General features: G+C 40.7%; 1 protein-coding gene across 1 annotated transcript in view; it reads left to right on the forward strand.

Moving 5' to 3' along the window:
- Positions 1-4415: 4415 nt before the first annotated feature.
- ZNF169 (zinc finger protein 169) overlaps positions 4416-18437 on the forward strand; it is an 86344-nt gene continuing 72322 nt past the window's right edge. Inside the window, exon 1 of the mRNA XM_065946881.1 lies at positions 4416-4498. The gene's annotated coding sequence lies outside the window, so the exon portion shown is untranslated. The remainder of the gene's footprint in view (positions 4499-18437) is intronic.

Below are 18437 nucleotides of genomic sequence, written 5' to 3' on the forward strand. Positions count from 1 at the left end.
GGATTGGTTGGTTTATTCTCCGTGCGGTCCAAGGGACTCTCAAGAGTCTTCTCCAACACCACAGTTCGAAAGGTCATGTCTCCCAGGCTCCAAGCTAACACCTGGGCCCACTGAGATTAAGAGCAAAATTAAAGATAAGGAAATCTGCTGTAAAAAGCAGGGAGACCAAAAGGCAAGTTGAGCATCTGGACCCAGCATGCCGAGTGAGGGGTCAAAGGAAGCAGCCGCACACACAGCGCCAGTCTCACCTGGGGAAGGGTGGTGATGGCGGGCAGGGTCAGAGAGTGTTGCCTGGAATGTGTTTGCTTTACTTCAGTAGTTTTAGTCGCAGGTAAACAAAGGTGGGGGCTTCCCTGGTGGCTCAGATGGTAAAGAATCTGCCTGCAATGTGGGAGATCCAGCTTCCATCTCTGGGTCAGGAAGATCCCCTGGAGAATGGAATGGCTATCCGCTGTAGTATTCTTGCCTGGAGAATTCCATGGACAGAGGAGCCTGGTGGGCTCCATGGGGTCGTAAAGAGTCGGATATGACTGAGCCACTAACACACACACACACACACACACACACACACACACACACACACACACACACACACACACACACACACACACACACACACACGGAGGGAGGACTCTGTCCTGAGGTTGCCTCCACAGTAACTCTGTGGACAAGAAGTGGGATCTGAGATGGCAAGGCCTCTGGTCGTTTAGGGTTGGCTACTCCAGGAACTCCAGCCATGGAAGTCTGTGGGTCTTCTCAGGACTCCAAACCTCCTCCTTTTCCTGGCCCATCTGGCTGCTGCTCCCTCTTCTTTTCATATGCTCTACTGGTTAAGGCTCTCACTTCCTGGACTCCTGCTGGTAAAGTTTCTACCCTTTGAGCTCAGCCCCTACTGTGAACTGCCCTGGTCTTTGCTTGTAATTCTACACTTTAGGAGATAATAGAGCATCTACTGTGTGTACAGGGCCCTGTTCTAGAACATGGGGACACAGCTGTGAATATTCAGACAAGGTTCTTGCTCTCTTGTGGGGAGAACAAGAAAACAAGCAAGATGGGCTCAAAGTGGGCTAAAATGCCGAATGTGTTATAAAACAGAGTTATGAAAGAGTGATCGTAGGAGTTAGCCTGGGTGGTCAGGAAAGATCTCTTTGAGCAGGCCACGTTTGAGTGCCATCTGGATGACCACAACTGGCGAGGTGAGGATAAGGATGAGCATTCCAGGAGGCCTGAGCAGTGGTAGGTGCTTGACTCCCACAAGCATTGGGAGTTGAAAGGGAGGTTGAGGCCAGGCTGAGGGTAGGGTGAAGTATGGGGACAAGCTTTAATTTGAACCTAAGACTTATGACAGGCTGATCTGCATTGCCAACAAGGTCCTCCCCTTGGTGTGAAAGTGAAAGTCACTCAGTAATGTCCGACTCTTTGTGACTCCATGGACTGTCCATGAAATTCTCCAAGCCAAAATACTGGAGTGGGTAACCTTTCCCTTCTCTAGGGGACGTTCCCAACCCAGGAATCGAACCCAGGTCTCCCGAATTGCAGGCAGATTCTTTACCAGCTGAGCTGTAGAGGAAGCCCAAGAATACTGGAGTGGTCCCAAGCAAGGATTCAAATGCAACTCGTGCCACCCTTTCTCACAGTAATTATGAAGACAACCAGCTTCTGTTCATCATTCAGCAGTTCCAAATCATACCCTACTATGATTTAACTGAACACACAGTCTCTGTCCAAGGGTGCCCCTGGGACACAGGAGCTGGGCCTTTTATCCAAGTTTGCTCTATTCCAAAAACTTCATGTTCTTCCCACAATATGCCCTCTCCATCTCCTAAGAATCCATACACACCATGAGAGCACACTGCATGAGCTTGCTCAGCTGGTTAGGCTAGCTTCCTATGAAAGTTTCTCCAAACTTTAGGGGCTTAAATATGTCACATCTCTTTCAAATTCAATCTTAAGTGGAGAGCACCCTATAACATCAGCAGGGGGCTGGGATTTGCTTCATGAGGTTCTCCACTATACTCCACTCTACTCAGGCAGCTGGAAATCAGAAAAGGGGAGAGAAAGAGCAAGTCCCTCCTTTAGAGGGCAGAAGCCAGAAATTTCGTTCACATCTCAAGCCAGCACTTAGTCAGATGGTTACATCTTAGGGCACTCTAGTTCTGTTGTCACCTAAGAACCTAGTTTCTGTTTAATACAGACAAAGGAGACAAGGGTTATAGGGGAACAACTAAATGTCTCTGGATAACTTTTATACTTTTTTACTGATTATGAGAGCAATTCATACTTACTGCCAAGAAGGGTGTAAAGACAATAAAGGTTGCAAGTAATCCCAGAGGTAACTGTTGTTTAAAATTCATGGGGTCATGTCATACACCTTATTTCTCTCATAACAATGTAACTCTCATAGTCTTCCTATGTTGATAAATTTAGGTTTACACCACCATCATATATATTCATGGCATGTTTAAGAGATGACCTATGATGACCTGGGAGACAACTTGATTTGTATTTACTTGATAGCTAATAAGATTGACAGTTGAATTGAGTTTATATCCTTTGTTTATATTTTAATGGGTCATTCACTTTTAACTACTGATTTTTAAAAAATCCACTTTATATTTTAAAGATTAACATTAACAAACTTATATAATGCTTTTATTATCTAGCATTGTTCTAAAAACGTGTAAAGTTTACTCATTTAATCCTTAGAATACTATAAGGTAACTGACGTTGTCATCCCCATTTTACAGATGAGAACCTGAGACAGAATAAGTGATATGGTAAATCCATAGCTGTCTAGTTGGGAAGAGGTAGAATCAGGGTTCAAAGTTAGCAGCCTGGTTTCAGGTCCCTGCTCCTGAACACTAGACACTCTAGTTAATGTTTGTTTACTACGGATTATACAAAATTGTTTTTCCAATTTGTCACTTGTCTTTTAACTTTAAAGGTTTTTTTTTTAATTGGGTTTTTACTCATATGGACAAATCTATTAATTTTTTTCTTTATAGAGTTCAGTATTGTGTGGTGGGCCTTCAAGGGTAGAAAATGAAGCACGGATTGGAAAGAAGAGGGTAATATAATTCATATACACTTTTTCAAACTTACTAACCACTTGTAGGTGAACATGTGAAGAAAACGTCAGAAAAGTTCGTAGTGCTGTGGAGTCGCTGTTGTGTAGTTGAAGACCCCATCACCTCTCATCTCAAAACTGAACAACATCCTGACCTGTTTTCTTTCTGCATTTTCCTCCCATCTCAGCCTACATCATTCATACTGGTTCCATTCGACATTAATTTTTTACACTCCCAGACTGCCACACTCCTACTGTGCTAGGTACTGGGGACAAACACGGATGAGGACTCCATCTCTCCACCGCGTAACTCCAGCCAGCTCAATGGGCCTATGCTCTTCTTTCTGAATACATTTTCTTTCTGTAAGTCCTAAATCATACTCATTTTTCAGGTCAAAGTTCAAGTTTTCCCTCCTCATTTCTTGTTCATTTCAGCCCACAAAATTAACTAAGTAACCCTTTTGGCATTTTTTGCATGTACTAAGACGAATGCTAGCATAGTGCCATCTGAGATCATAAATACAGACGCACCAGGTACATTTTTAGTGCTGTTAAAAATAGTTCTGTTATCCAAGAGAATGCGTTTTCTCTTTTTTTAGTATCTTGTGCACAAACTAACAGTGAGTTAAGAGAAACAGTGAGGTCCAGGTGGTGGACTCCCAGCCATAAAGAGATCTGAAAGGGTACTCAACCAGTGCTTTCCGGAGTTTGGAAAGTTATAATCGGCATGGAGGAACCATGTTTTAAGCTATTATTAAGTTAGAATAATTATGGATTACTTTGAAACAAGAATCTTCAACACCTGGGGCAACTGGCTGATACGACTGCTTCACCTGTTAGCGGGTAAACTAAGGCAAACCGGGCCGGTCTAAGCCCTCGGGGGGAGGCGCGGAGTGGGTGACGACTAGCAGGACGGTCCTTTGTGAGGCTTGCGGTACACTGTCCTAAAGCCTGAGCGAGGCACACCGCAGGCCGGCGCGATTTCGAAGGCCACGTGACGGCGCCGGTCCTTCCCGAGCGGAGGGCAGGATTCTGCGCCACCACTCTCCCAGCCGTCCAATAAGAAACGGGGAGCGGCAAAGTGGGCGTGTCCCACCCGCCCCTCCTCCAAAGGCCGCCCAGTGCGGGGCGGGCCCAGATGCCGCCTCCAGTGGGGTCCGGCCAGCCCAACTCGGCTGAGGCAAAAGGGCGACACACACGTCAGTCAAACGGTCCCGCCAATGAGTTCGTGCGCTGCTCTCGAGCCCGCCCATGCCTCGGCCTCCCGGCGCCCGCGCTGCCTTCCCTCTGGCCGCTGCGGCCCGCCCGCCCGCGCCTCCTCCATCCGGGTCCTCATGTGCAGCTCTCGGGTGGCGGCGGGCGGCGGGCGCGAGGGCTGGGCTGTCCCCGCGGAGGGCAGCGGCAGGCGGCGGCCTCCTCCGCAAGCCTGAGGTGGGTACAGAGGCGGGACGGCGAGCGCGGGGCCGCCATTTTCCTTCTCTCGGCCCCCCCCGGCGGCGGTGGGAAAACGGGAATGTTGCGAGCCGGTTGGTGGAGGCCTGAAGGGCCGGGGCGAGCTGGGCGGGCGGGTTGAGAGCAGAGGCCGCAATAGGTGGTGGTGCGGGTGGGGGATGGGCGCCGCGTGGCGTGGTCGGTCCCAACCCCCTCCGCTTCCCGCCCAGCGCCTCACAGCCGGGGGGGAGGGGTCATTCTTCACATTCTTCACCCCGCCCTTCCCCCAACTTCAATCAAACTTGGGCGGGGGAAGTCCCGCCCCCGCGCCTTGCCCATTGGCCAGCGTTCCCTCCCGCTGTGGCGTGATTGGCTGTGGACACCGCCAGGTCCCCTGACGTCACTTCCGCTATCAGGTTTGTGGGCAGGGGAGACCTTGGCCTTGGGGGCTGGGATGCTAGAGGGAAGGTAGGAAGTGCGGGGGAGGGCCGGACAAGCGGGCGGGCAGGCCCTGGGCTACCTCTCTGCTGCTAATCCGCTGGCCGAACTCAGCCTCCGGTCCTGGAGCAGCTATGTAGCCGGTCCACCCCGGCGGCCGTCCTTGGCAGTGGAGAGGGCGGGCGGGAGGAAGTGGGATCCCGGGGGGACGGGCTCGTGCATGGCGACCTGGGCCCCGGCCAGCGGCCCCAGCCCTGACTTGGGGGCTGCACACCCAGGAAGCAGGTTAGCTGATACACGTTCCGGGAGGATTCCGGTGTGAGGAATGCGTAACCTTTATGTCCTTGGCTAGCAATGGCCTTCAGTCTTTCCAACTTTTACAGTACGGCCTGGCCCCTCTGCGTCTGTGTCAGAGGTCAACTCTAAAGCTTTCTAAAATAGACGACTCGATTTTGAGAGGGCTGGCAAATGGGAAGAGGCATTCGGGATAGTGAGTGTTGAATTCTTTAAATCAGAAGACTGGATGAGTTTTTTTTTTTTTTTTTTGTAACTTTACTGATGATTGTTTTCTTGGCACTCAGTTGCTAGAGTAAAAACCTCATTTAACAGTCCTCATTCATTTCTGATGGCCGGAAAATCATGCAGTAGTTTAAAATAACGTTAAATTTTAAATTGAATCGTTGTACAGAAAATGTAATAATTGTCCTTTGTCCAAGTTTTTCTGCTGTATGGCAGTCTGGTTCGTTTATAGTATATTCAGAATATACATGTAGTTAAGTAATGTTTTGTAAGTTATTTCGGCTGTTTTTTGAGGGTGTTTGATTTTCTATACCCAGTTAACGTTGTATTGTGAAACTTGTGAACTTTAAGAGTGGAGCGATTAGCATTAACTAGAATTTCTTGGTTTAGAGTACAACACACTATAGATATTTGTGTGCTTTTTCTTTCAACAGCTAATATAATAATAGGTTTGTTTGTAGTGGAAATTGATCAGAATGAAGAATCTTAAACCAGGTTCTTGAGACTGTAGGTCCTGACTTACTGGGTTATAAAATCACATCAGTGGGTGGTGGTCAGAATTTTTTTAAAAACAGAAAATAGTATCAATAGTTTGTTATATGAAACTGATGATTCTTTTGTGTAATGTTTATTCCTTCAAAAATACTTCTCTGAGGATGAGTATCAAAAAAATTTGGAGAACATTTCTTCTAATGGGTGTTTTTTTTCATTTATATCACAAGGAGTACTAAAAGTGGCCCTGATTATTTATACTTGGTGGAACATATTCCTTTCACTTTTGTTTTCAGGAGCTAACAATCAGTGGCCAGCTTGCATTTTAATCACTTAATGTTTTTAAGTCTGGAGGAGCTTTTGTTTAGATAGTAAAGGTTCTTATCCCAGAATATTAACTGATGAATGATTTTTCCGTGTACATGCCCAGGTGGCGCTAGTGGTAAAGAATCTGCCTGCCAATGCAGGAGACAGTAAGAGATGAGGGTTCGATGCCTGGGTCTGAAAGATCCCCTGGAGGAGGGCATGGCAACCCACTCCAGTGTTCTTGCCTGGAGAACCCACAGACTGAGGAGGCTGGTGGGCTCATTGGGTCGCAGAGAAGCAGACATGACTTGAAGCGACTTGGCACAGCACAGGATGAGGGTAGAAGAATCTGGATCCCCGACGATTTGTCAGCATCGCCCTCATGTGACCTCGGGTGGCATAAAGAAGGCTCGGTCACTGCATGATCTTTGACTGGGTGTTCTAAACATTGCACAGTCACTTAGGATAGAAAGAGAGCCACTGCTTTTTTTTTTTTGCTTTATATTAAGTCTTTGAAATCCAGAGTGTCTTTTATGGTAGCAGCACATCTCATTTGGAGCTAGTCACATTTCTAGTGCTCAAGAGTGACATGTGGCTAATGACTACCAAATGGATAGTGGATTGCTTAGCTGCTCTTCAAAAATTAGCTTTCTCTGGCTAAGTGTTTGTGTTTCAGATTATCAGCTGAAAATGTCCCCTCTGTCTATGGCCTCATCTCAAATGAGAGGCAGTTGCATCAGTTCATTTCTTAGGCTCTTTCTAGGTATAAGATTTAAGGACTTGGGCAGCTGACAACTATGCTTTCATCAAGTATTACTTTTGCTTCTCTAGGAATGTTTTAAGAGATTTTGGATGATTTGTTTTAAAATAACAGATATTAATGATGATCTTTTAATCTTCCTTTTCTGCTTTGTGCCAGTATTCATTATCATGAAGTTATACTATTTGTTCACTTGGCAGTCTCTTTCCTTCTCCCCAGTTTTTTAGTCAGTTATAGAATATTTTTATTGCACATTGTAGACTAAGGATACAGTTGATTATAGTAAACTGGGGAATTTGGATTTAAGGACAAGCACCCACCTTTTCTTGACTTTGGGGATTGTGTAAATTACAGTGACTTTTCAACCTGGGTACATATCATCAGTATAATGAAGGATAGGAAGGTCGCATATGATAGGATTGAGAAATAATGGTGTATATATAAGGACCACTAAGCAAAACGAGTCACCCAAGTGGAGTTCTCTGCTTTACCCTAAATATTTGTGTGCATTATAGGGTATATAGCAGAATATAGGGAGGTAGCTTAGAATGCACTTAACAGCAGGGATGTTGGCTCCAGAGTAACAATTTGCATTGCAGAATCTTCAAGGGAATATTGAAGTTGAATTGACATTTTTTAAAATTTCAGAGTTTAGATAATTTCATCTAATCTAGAATGCCTTATGTTGTGTGTCTTAAGTGAATGAAAGGAAATGGTCCTTTTGGAAAAGATGACCTAGTACTTAGGTTTTAAAACTTAACATGAGTCTCAGGCTTAGTGCAGTATTTGGTAGGATAATAAATTTAGTGGATGTAGCTAGATTTACTGTGGTGATCATTTCACAGTGTATACAATAACGAATTACATTGTACACCTGGAACTAATACAATAGTATATGTCAATTATACCTCCATTAAAAAAAATTCAACCCCTCCCAAAAAAGAAATTAAGATCTTAGATTAAAAGTAGGTTAATTTTGTTAGCAAAACTTAGTTATAGCCAAAAACTTAATCTTGTCAATTTCACATGTCAACTTAACCTTGATGGAGCAATTCATGGCTAAAAATAATGCCTATATTGTCACGGGGGTCAAAATACAATTGGAGAATTTGTATATGTATTTAAGTATTTTTTTGTATTTGTATAATGTTTAAATATTCAGCCATCATCATCAGATAATTTTATTAATATTCAACTGTTTGAAGGAAATTGTGTTAAGTAGCCAGTGTTCTAATTTTGATTTGTGTTTATCAAGTGAAACTTGGTGATGAGAGTAAAGGAAATACTACATTGTATTTGTGTAAAAGTTTGATCCAAAAAAAAAAAAATGAAGTTTATTCACCTGTAAGATGGCTTGTAAATGGAGATGGAGATATGTAAAAAGTAGAACTTTATGAGTTACTTTGTTCATAGGAGTATGTAAATAATAAAAGGTGGGATATTAGATTGCTGGAAAAAACAACATTTTAGCTCTGAATATCAAACTGTTAACAGATATTAAGTATGTAGAAAAGATAGGGTATGCCTGTGTTTGAACTAAGGAAAATTGATAAATGCAAAGGTGGTATTGATATATTTTAATTAATATATAGCCTTTGAGTGTATATTCAAATGTGTTTTTAATGCCATGGCAGTTAACATTATTTTGGTTATAGACTTTCTTGCAGCTGTGGCAAAAGCTGTGGAATCTTGCAGAGAAATTGTATATACAATTTCTGATGGTTACTGAAGCTGGTTATGGATGCAGGTTAAGAACTCAGGCTAAAGTTGACTATACAAGTATATTAAACTATATGATGTCGTACACTATCTTTTACTAAGATATAAGTGGATATTAAAAGTGTTAGAAACTTTGATATAAATATAAACAAGCTTATAGATAAACAAACTTATACATAAGTAGATTGCCTTTTCACAGCACATTTTAAATTGATGCAGCCTGATTTAATTGAAGATAAGTATTTTTGACTGTCACAAGTATACCTAGGAAGGTAAAATAACTGTCTTGCTGTGTGCTGTGTTCAGTTGTGTCCAACTCTTTGCAACCCTTTGGACTGTAGCCCACCAGGCTCCTCTGTCCATGGTATTTTTCAGGCAAGAATATTGGCATGGGTTGCCATTTTCTCCACCAGGAGATCCTCCCAACCCGGGGATTGTACTTGCGTCTCCTGTGTTGCAGGTGGAGTCTTAGTTCTTTTAGTTTCTCAGATAGGTTTAATTTATTAAGAAAAATGGTTACCATTTGTTGAGTATGTCAACTAAGATGTCATTAAGATGGATCACTAAGATGATTTGTATATGTTCCTAATCCTCAGAACAATTCTGTGAGGTGTGGATGTTAGATTCCACCTGGAGATGAGAACTTAAACCTCAAGGAAGTTATTTTAACTTGAAGAAGAACATAGCTGCCAAGTAGTTGCTTGACCTGTAAACTCCTTTCCTATACTGCCATGTTGCACAGAAACATTTTGTGCAAGTTGAGCTGAGACTTTCGGTCACTAGGGTATTTAATGGGGAGGGGAGAAGTTCAAGCTGCAGATTGAGGTAGTAAGTGAACAGGCTAGAAAATGCATGTGACGTTGTGTTATTGTTAGAAAAGGGAATATGTAAAAGGTCACATGCAGGTAGTTTTAGCTGATAGTCTTGTCTAAGAATGTTTTTAGAATTGTCTGATACTGATGGTTGTAGCTGAAAGTTATTGAGCATCCACTCTGCACTTGGTATACTGTGTGGTTTTTGTATTTTATTTCTAATCCCTCTTAACATCCCTGTAACATTTGTCTGATTTTTATGAGTTGAAATAATAAAAGCCAAGAGATTATTACTTGATGTGTCTGAAGACAAGATAAATGAGAAACCGGGATTCAAACTGGATCTCTGATTCTGAAATAAGCTTTAGAGGGAAAATCTCAAGGGATGAAAACACGCTAGTCAGTCACATAACTTCTTTCTCCAGCGAAAGATTGTATAGTTGTGATCAGTGTGTATGTTAAGAGTTTTACTTAACCTTATTTCTTAGTGAACATTTCCATGGGTTCTTACAATCCATAAATTCTAGTTTATGGATTCTATTTTGAAAACTTTTGTTTACCTAAACATTACCTCCTCTTTGCTATTAGATTCTAGTTTCCAAAATTTGCTGTAATCAGAGTTAATCTGAAAAACTGAAGATTGAAAACCATCAGTGGATCATAAAGTCAATATAATGTGTATAATAATGTATAAAAAGTAGTTAGGGTTCATTTGTGAACAGTATTGAATATTAGTGTCTTACTATATGAGTTTAGTTTTGGCTTCCCTGGTGGCTCAGTGGTAAAAGAATCCACCTGGCAGTGCAGCAGACATGGGTTCAGTCCCTGGATTGGGAAGGAAGAAATGGCAACCCATTCCAGTATTCTTGCCTGAAAAATCCCATGGACAGCAGAGTCCAAAGTGTTGCAGAGAGTTGGACACAACTGAGCACAGCACAAAGAGTCAGACATTACTTGGTGACTAAAGCAACTGTAATACTAGTATTTAGTGTTACATATGTATAGACGTGTGTGTGAATACTATTTAAAAATACAAAATATTTTTCTTGTGAATTATGAATCGTGTTGCTACATAGTAATCTGTTCCCTGTGCTGCTCACCCATAAACTCCCAACTTAAATAGTATGAAATAAGCAGGCCATGGTTGCCAAGGTTGAAAAATGGATACATTTTTACATTCAGTGTTTATTTAATTTTAGATTCCTATGTTTGATGAAGATTCAAACATTTTAGATGAGAAAACTGGGCTGGGCTTGAGGGTTGTGGTAGAGGTATCAGCTGGTTTTACTCTTGGCTGTCATTTTAAAAGTACGGACTAGCTGGTTCAGTATCCTCACTTACTGATACTTATATTTAAGATACGGCATTGTATATTGCATTATTACCCTTCATAGTAGACTTAAAATGAGAAGATGAATTTGCTTCAGAAAGTTATCTTTATGTAAGTCCGTGTATGTGAGTGTACATGTACTTGGACATAGATTTTAAGGTATAAACTGGCTCTTTCAGAATAGACCTGCCATCTGAAAATGGGAAATTGGCACCTGAGATCTGTTGAAGAGTAGAAGAACTTGATGCAAGGTGTTGTTTTTTTTAACCCCCTCTGAAGTTAATAATTTTTAATTTTAAAAATATGTACTCAAAATTCATGTATTGGATTTTGAAAACTTTATTAAAAGAAAACAGTTCATATGTACTCACATTTTCAAGCCCATTACTTGTTACATTCTGCCAAAAATGGAATGGAGTGGGAGATGTAAACTGTTCTGTCTGTTCTGTTAACAAAGTTAGCCCATGGACCAGTATTTGGGTTCATTCCCTGGGTTGGGAAGATCCCTTGGAGGAGAAAATGGCAACCCACTGACTGCAGTATTTTTGCCTGGAGAATCCCATGGACAGAGGAGCCTGGCGGGCTACAGTCGATGGGGTTGCAAAGAGTGAGACAGGACTGAACGACTGAATGCAACACATTCTGGTTCTGGAGAAAAATAGTGGCTTGTAAAGCCTTGGCTTTTTAGGGACAGGTTTTTGCATGTTCATACCTGAATCATCATCTGGCCTTATAGAACTGAAATAGGCTCAGATATCGTAAGTTTGGAGATGTCAATAATTTGGAACAGGTTGTTAAACTTCTTGGCACCAATTTCCACCTGTGTAAAACAGATGATATGACTGTTAAATAAGGTGGCACAAATGAAGGGGCTTACTGTTGGGCCATATGTATGTCGAGGATGTGGTTAAATCTTTCTCCCTTACCATTGCCGATGATTTAGTCCAGTTAATTGATGTTACAGAGACCTTAGCAAAGCTTAAGTTACTTGCACATGGTTTCAGTGGCAGTGAGTAGGCCGGGCCAGGGTTTGAACCTTTACTTTTGTTGACTCCAAATGCTGGGAATTTTTCATATACAAGTTTTGTGTCTAATTTTCTTAGGAATATGAGTGGAATTAACTTTTTGATGAACTGCTAAACTTTCCAAAGCACCTGGCCCATTTTACATTCCAACTGTAGTTGAGAATATAATTTCTCTATATCCTCCACAACACTTCCTTGCTTTTTGTTCTCTTTTTGATTATGGTCTAATGGATCTGAAAGTGCTGTCCCATTATGATTCAGGTTTCTCTAGTGAGTAATAATGATGTTGAGTTTCTCTCTATGTACTTTTTGGCCATTCTTTGCTTATTAATCATATCTTTGGAGAAATGGCTATTCTTTACCCTTCTTTAAAATAAGTTATTCATTTTAAGTTACTAAAGTAAAGTAGGTACCCAGATTTATTCTCTTGCGTGTGGGTATTCAGTTGTCCCAGCAGTGTTTGCTGAAAATTATTCTTTCTCCGTTGAATTGTTGTGGCACTCTTGTTGAAAATTGGTTGAACCCAATGTATAGGGGTTGCTTCTGAACTTTCAATTCTATTAACATGGAGCTGTATGTCATAAAAATGGTTTTGATTATAGGTTTTGATTGTTACTAAGTCACCACTTAGTAATTTTCCTTGACATTAAATTTGGTGCTGCTGCTGCTGCTAAGTCACTTCAGTCGTGTCCGACTCTGTGTGACTGCATAAACGTCAGCCCATGAGGCTCCCCGGTCCCTGGGATTCTCCAGGCAAGAACACTGGAGTGGGTTGCCATTTCCTTCTCTAAAGTGTGTATTCCTTAACAAATCAAGAAATCTTTGTGGTAGCTGTCTGTTAAGTATGAAGTCAGTAAATTGAAGACTAATGTTTAATATGATTTAGCTTTGTAAGATTTTGATTATAAAACTAAGCTGATCATATTGCTTAGTTCAGAGAGTATTGTCTCAAAATGTTAAATAGCTTGATTCCTCACTTTGATCTTCACAGTGCCTTTCTTTGCTGACATGGAATACGTGGGTAGGTTAATTTAAAAATTAGAATCTCTGTATGTTTTTTGCTGTTCCTTTAATCATGGATTATGCATATTGTACAGAACTGTTGTGTTTTAGAGGGTCTTCTGTTCCTCCTTTGTAATGGAGTTTTTGGGTTCCTCAAGGAAGGATAAGTGTTCTGGTAACTTAAGAAATATCAAAAGTTGATAAGTAAGATGCAATAAAATCATGATTTCTGAATCTTAAAAATATATGGATTCAGATACCTAAGAATTTAGAATAGTGCTAATTAAATATACAGAATAAAAGCACTGTTTAGATCATGAATATTGCTACAGTTTAAATTGCTGATTTTTGGAAGGTTTGTTTCAGTTCAACTTAGTTCACATTCAGTGAATGAAAGTAGTCTAATGCTTCTTTTTTTCTCCTTTAATCACACAGGAGAACCAGGATTACCTAGGAGAGAGAGAGCTTTCCTGTGGTGCTCAACTCTGGTCCAGTTTCAGCATTCTCCCTGGACGTTCTCTTCACTGTGGGATGAGGTAGTAGGTTGTATAGTTTTAGGGTCACACCCACCACTGGGAGATAACTATACAATCTACTGTCTTTCCTAAGGTGATAGAAAAATCTGCATCCGGACAGCCTCACACAAAGTTGATAACTAATTGTACAGCATTTAAGATTAACTTGTGTAAAAATGCTGTAGTGCAGCATTTCTTAATAGTGTGCAAGTTGCTGCTTATTTTAGAGACTAGACTGACTGGGGATTGGGATACTTTTTGATTCTCATTTCTGCATGTTGGAATAAGTGTATATATATTTTATTTTGATTGATGTTGATAATGCACCATAAAGAGATTGCAGTCTTCATTTCAGAAGAAAAGATTGCTCTATCAGAGTGAGGTAGTAGATTGTATAGTTGTGGGGTAGTGATTTTACCCTGTTCAGGAGATAACTATACAATCTATTGCCTTCCCTGAGGAGTAGACTTGCTGCATTTTGTTTTTGTCTAGATGATATTAAAACTCAGAAGAATTAATTTTGACATTGCTTTGTACTTAACAGTTTACTTAAGTTCTTGTTAATAACATTCTCTCTTCAAGTATGGTGTACCTACAGTAGACACAGTGATCTAGCATTTATATTTTTCACATATGGTATATTTCAGAAATTTGAAATTGAGCAAAAATCTCAAAGAGTGGAGAAAGTGTAAGACTTTCAAGAAATCTTAATAGGGGACCATGCATTTTTATAATTGTGAATAGGTTAACTGCCCCTGGTGCAGATGTCCAAGGTGAGATCCTAGGTGGGAAAGGTAAATGCAAACTGGAAAAGTACTGTCTGAGCTAAATTGAAATCAGGTTGATTATGATTTAATCCCCAATTTGGTGTTTATGTGACCGTAGGCATTGTTGTAACTACTGTTGCAGTGATATGTTGATTTGGACATTTTCACTCTCTAGCCTGGAAAAGAAGAAATGGTTTCTTGGGTTCAGCTCTTGTTCCCTTGTTAAGTCCTTAAGATGTCAATTTTGCTCTGGTCCCCAAAACCTAAAATGGGCCTTCATTCACAAAGGGAGGTCCTCTGAAGTGTCTCTGCTTAGGAAATCTGTAGTTATTCTAAAGAAAATGTGAGGGTAATGCTAGAAAGGGATGTTTGAATTTTAAAACCCTTGATTAACTTTTTTTCTAATCTTGGAACTTTAGGACTTTTCTTTAAAAGTCCATGTTTCAGCTTTTTTCCAATGGCCAAGTCATATGCTACCTTGAAAGTGAGTGAAGTTGCTCAGTTGTCTCCAACTCTTTATGATCCCATGGACTGTAGCCTACCAGGCTCCTCTGTCCATGGAATTTTCCAGGCAAGAGTACTGGAGTGGGTTGCCATTTCCTTTTCCAAGGAAATGCTACCTTGGTCCCTTATAATCAGCTAATGCTTCCTGTTTTAAGTGCTTGCCATTTGTTTTATTTTGGGAGAAGATAAAGGGGCAAAGTGTAGGTGAGAGAGAGGTCAACCTCTTCCCGAATTTCCATCTATCATGAATCTTAGTATCTTAGGTAATCATTGTACAGTGCTCTAGGCTGCAGGAACTTTGCATGAGAGAAAAGATCAAATTCTCTCCTGGATGGGTCCAAACCAGGTGATTTATCCTGGGTCAGATTTATGTTTTTTTAGTTCATCCCTGGCATACATATAGATGTAAACCTGCATGGTTCTGGAATTGATCTTCATTATGAATTAGACATAGACATGTTGGGTAGGGGGCCTTTTATAGTCATTGCCTTTTAGTGTGCCATAGAAAAGTGGGAATGTTCGAGAAATTTTTGGCAAGTTGTTTTTGTGGGTTACCAGTACATATGCCTCCAGAATGGATATCATCACAAGTTTGCGATTGGAAATTTAAGTAATACCTAAGGTCTGGTAAAAAATGAATTTATATCTTTTATTAATTACTCAGGGACACATTTCATACCCTTTTTAGTCAAGCCTAGCAATTGAATCAAATGGTTGAGTACTACGTTTTTTAAAACATTTAAAAGTACCTTATGGCAGTGCGACAGTCTCTGAAAGCTTGTTTTTGATGGTGACAAAAACCTGATGATCAGAATTTGCTTCTGTTTACTCAAGGGTCAAAACCCCAAATAACCTGGGTCTAGAAGTGACCAGTTGTAACTAGGAGACAGCATCTAAAGGGGACAGACTGTAAATTTGCTTCACTTGACAGTGGTGAGGAGGATTTATACATACTATCATCTAATTTTCTAGTTTATCAAAAGAGGTGGAGAGTTTATGAAATTATATTTAAATTTTAGTACTCTGTTAAATGTTTTGAAAAGTCTGTGGTGCCAACTTTTTTTTTTTTTTGACTGTATAGCCTGAGGGATTTTAGTTTCCCCACCAGTGATTGAACCTGGGCTTTCGACAGTGAAAGCATGGAGTCCTAACTACTGGACTGCCAGGGAATTCTGGCCAGTAACTTTAAAAGCTATCAGTGAATGAAGTCTAATTGGTTTTAATTTGAAATAAACCCCCCAAAATATGGCCTAATTTAACAGGTTAATTTGAAGTCCATCTACTAAGTAGAAGACCAGCAAGAAAAAAAATGGGTTCCTAGGAAGAGGTAGTAGGTTGCATAGTTTTAGGGCAGGGATTTTGCCCACAAGGAGGTAACTATACGACCTGCTGCCTTTCTTAGGGCCTTATTATACCACGGTAACCGGTTTCCTTGGTACCTTGCTTTGGTGTAAACAGTTCTTTCTGGAGTTTCTCACGAATGAACACATTGCTGGCATACCAAAGAAGCAGTGCTTTCTTTAGTGATTTATAAACAGCAGCATTACACCAACTTCCAACTACTGAGGATCTGAAGTATAGTTGCTCATGTAATCTCACTTTGGGGTTGCTGAAAAGTTTGGGAAAACATAGTTTTGTTTTTGGTCATGTTCCCTTTTCTGCTCAAGACACTGCCAGCCGTAGCCCCCTCTGTAACTCTATCCAGAAGGCATTTAATGAAACTTTTGAAATAGTCTACACTGTATTTATGCATTGCTAGTTTTTTTTTTTTGTTTTCTGGACTTCAAATTTGAAGCACTTCTTAGGGATGGTATTGCATAGTGTGGGAATCCATCATTGCTTTGAGCACCCATTCTGGTATATAATCCTGTGATTGAATCTATTTAATATGTGCAAGGATTGGAAGGTCAACAAAAATGAAAGGTTATAAGCTATATACATATTTTATTAAATATCTTTCTAATAAAAATAATACTTCTAAAACTTGTGCTTTTAAATCATTCTTAACCATCATCATCCTTTCAGAATTAGATGCAATTTTTTATTTGTATTTAGATTTAAAGTCTGTTAAAGTACTTAATTTTTTTCTTTGCAGTAATTTGCTGAGTCTGCTATTCATATGTGTGTATTAGTGAAGTTAACTCCAGGTGCACCCTCAGTTCAGTTCAGTCGCTCAGTCGTGTCTGACTCTTTGCAACCCCATGAATCGCAGCACACCAGGCCTCCCTGTCCATCACCAACTCCTGGAGTTCACTCAAACTCATGTCCATTGAGTCGGTGATGACATCCAGCCATCTCATCCTCTGTCGTCCCCTTCTCCTGCCCCCAATCCCTCCCAGCATCAGGGTCTTTTCCAATGAATCAACTCTTCACATGAGGTGGCCAAAGTACTGGAGTTTCAGCTTCAGCATCAGTCCTTCCAATGAACACCCAGGACTGATTTCCTTTAGGAAGTACTGGTTGGATCTCCTTGCAGTCCAAGGCACTCTAAAGAGTCTTCAACACCACAATTCAAAAGCATCAATTTTTTGGTGCTTAGCTTTCTTCACAGTCCAACTCTCACATCCATACATGACCACTGGAAAAGCCATAGCCTTGACCAGATGGACCTTTGTTGGCAAAGTGATGTCTCTGCTTTTTAATATGCTATCCAGGTTGGTCATAACTTTCCTTCCAAAGAGTAATCGTCTTTTAATTTCATGGCTGCAGTCACCATCTGTAGTGATTTTGGAGCCCCCCAAAATAAAAGTCTTGATACTGTTTCCCTGTTTATTTCCCTTGAGGTGATGGGAACAGATGCCATGATCTTAGTTTTCTGAATGTTAAGCTTTAAGCCAACTTTTTCACTATCCTCTTTCACTTTCGTCAAGAGGCTTTTTAGTTCCTCTTCACTTTGTGCCGTAAGGGTGGTGTCATGTGCTATACCCTACTCTTTCATTTTTGGAAATACTTTTGTCTTTGTAGTAATTACATCTGCTTAGGACATTCTGCTTTCTTGAAATAATTCTCATTCTAGTGAGTCTTCTAAAGTAGACACTACCTTGCTCATTATCCCTCCTTATGTCTCCAGCCTAGTTCAAACACTTACCATACTGGGGAGCAACTTAAAACTTTTTCAAGAGATTTGAACACTTGAAGTGTTTAAAAGACTATAGGGTCAGTGAAGTTTCCCATCCTATTTTCCAACTCTTAAGAGAATGATAGATTGGTAGCAAGGTCAGGAGGAGTAAGCATGTTCCACACCTCTGACCAATTGGGGCTTTAATTTCCTCTGTAAATTGATTTTAATATTTCACAATTTCCCTAGTTTTGCTTATAAAGGTATTCTAAATGGTCTTTAACCATCTTATTATTAAAATGTTTGGGCCACACCAGCCAACCTATGTTTTTCCCCCATCCCATCAAACTTGATTTTCCAGATTGTTCTTTTTTGTGCTTCCTATTTTGCATTCTGTGGTTGGGATCTTGGTGGGAGGTGAGCTGGGGGTGGGAGGGGGGCTCCTGGGGAGTGGACGTAGTGCCTTCAGAAAAGCTTGATGATTGAAAAGGCACATGGAAAGTGTTCAACATGGAGAAATTAAAAACCAAAATTGGGTATCCCCTCACATAAGTCAAAATGGCTATAAGCAAAAAGTCTACAAATAATAGATGGTAGAGAAGTTATGGAGAAAAGGAAGCCTACATTGGTGGTGATGATGTTAATTGCTTCATCCTCTGTGGAGAACAGTATGGAGGTTCTTAAACTAAAAA

Source organism: Muntiacus reevesi, chromosome 10, assembly GCF_963930625.1.
Source record: "Muntiacus reevesi chromosome 10, mMunRee1.1, whole genome shotgun sequence".
NCBI lineage: Eukaryota > Metazoa > Chordata > Mammalia > Artiodactyla > Cervidae > Muntiacus > Muntiacus reevesi.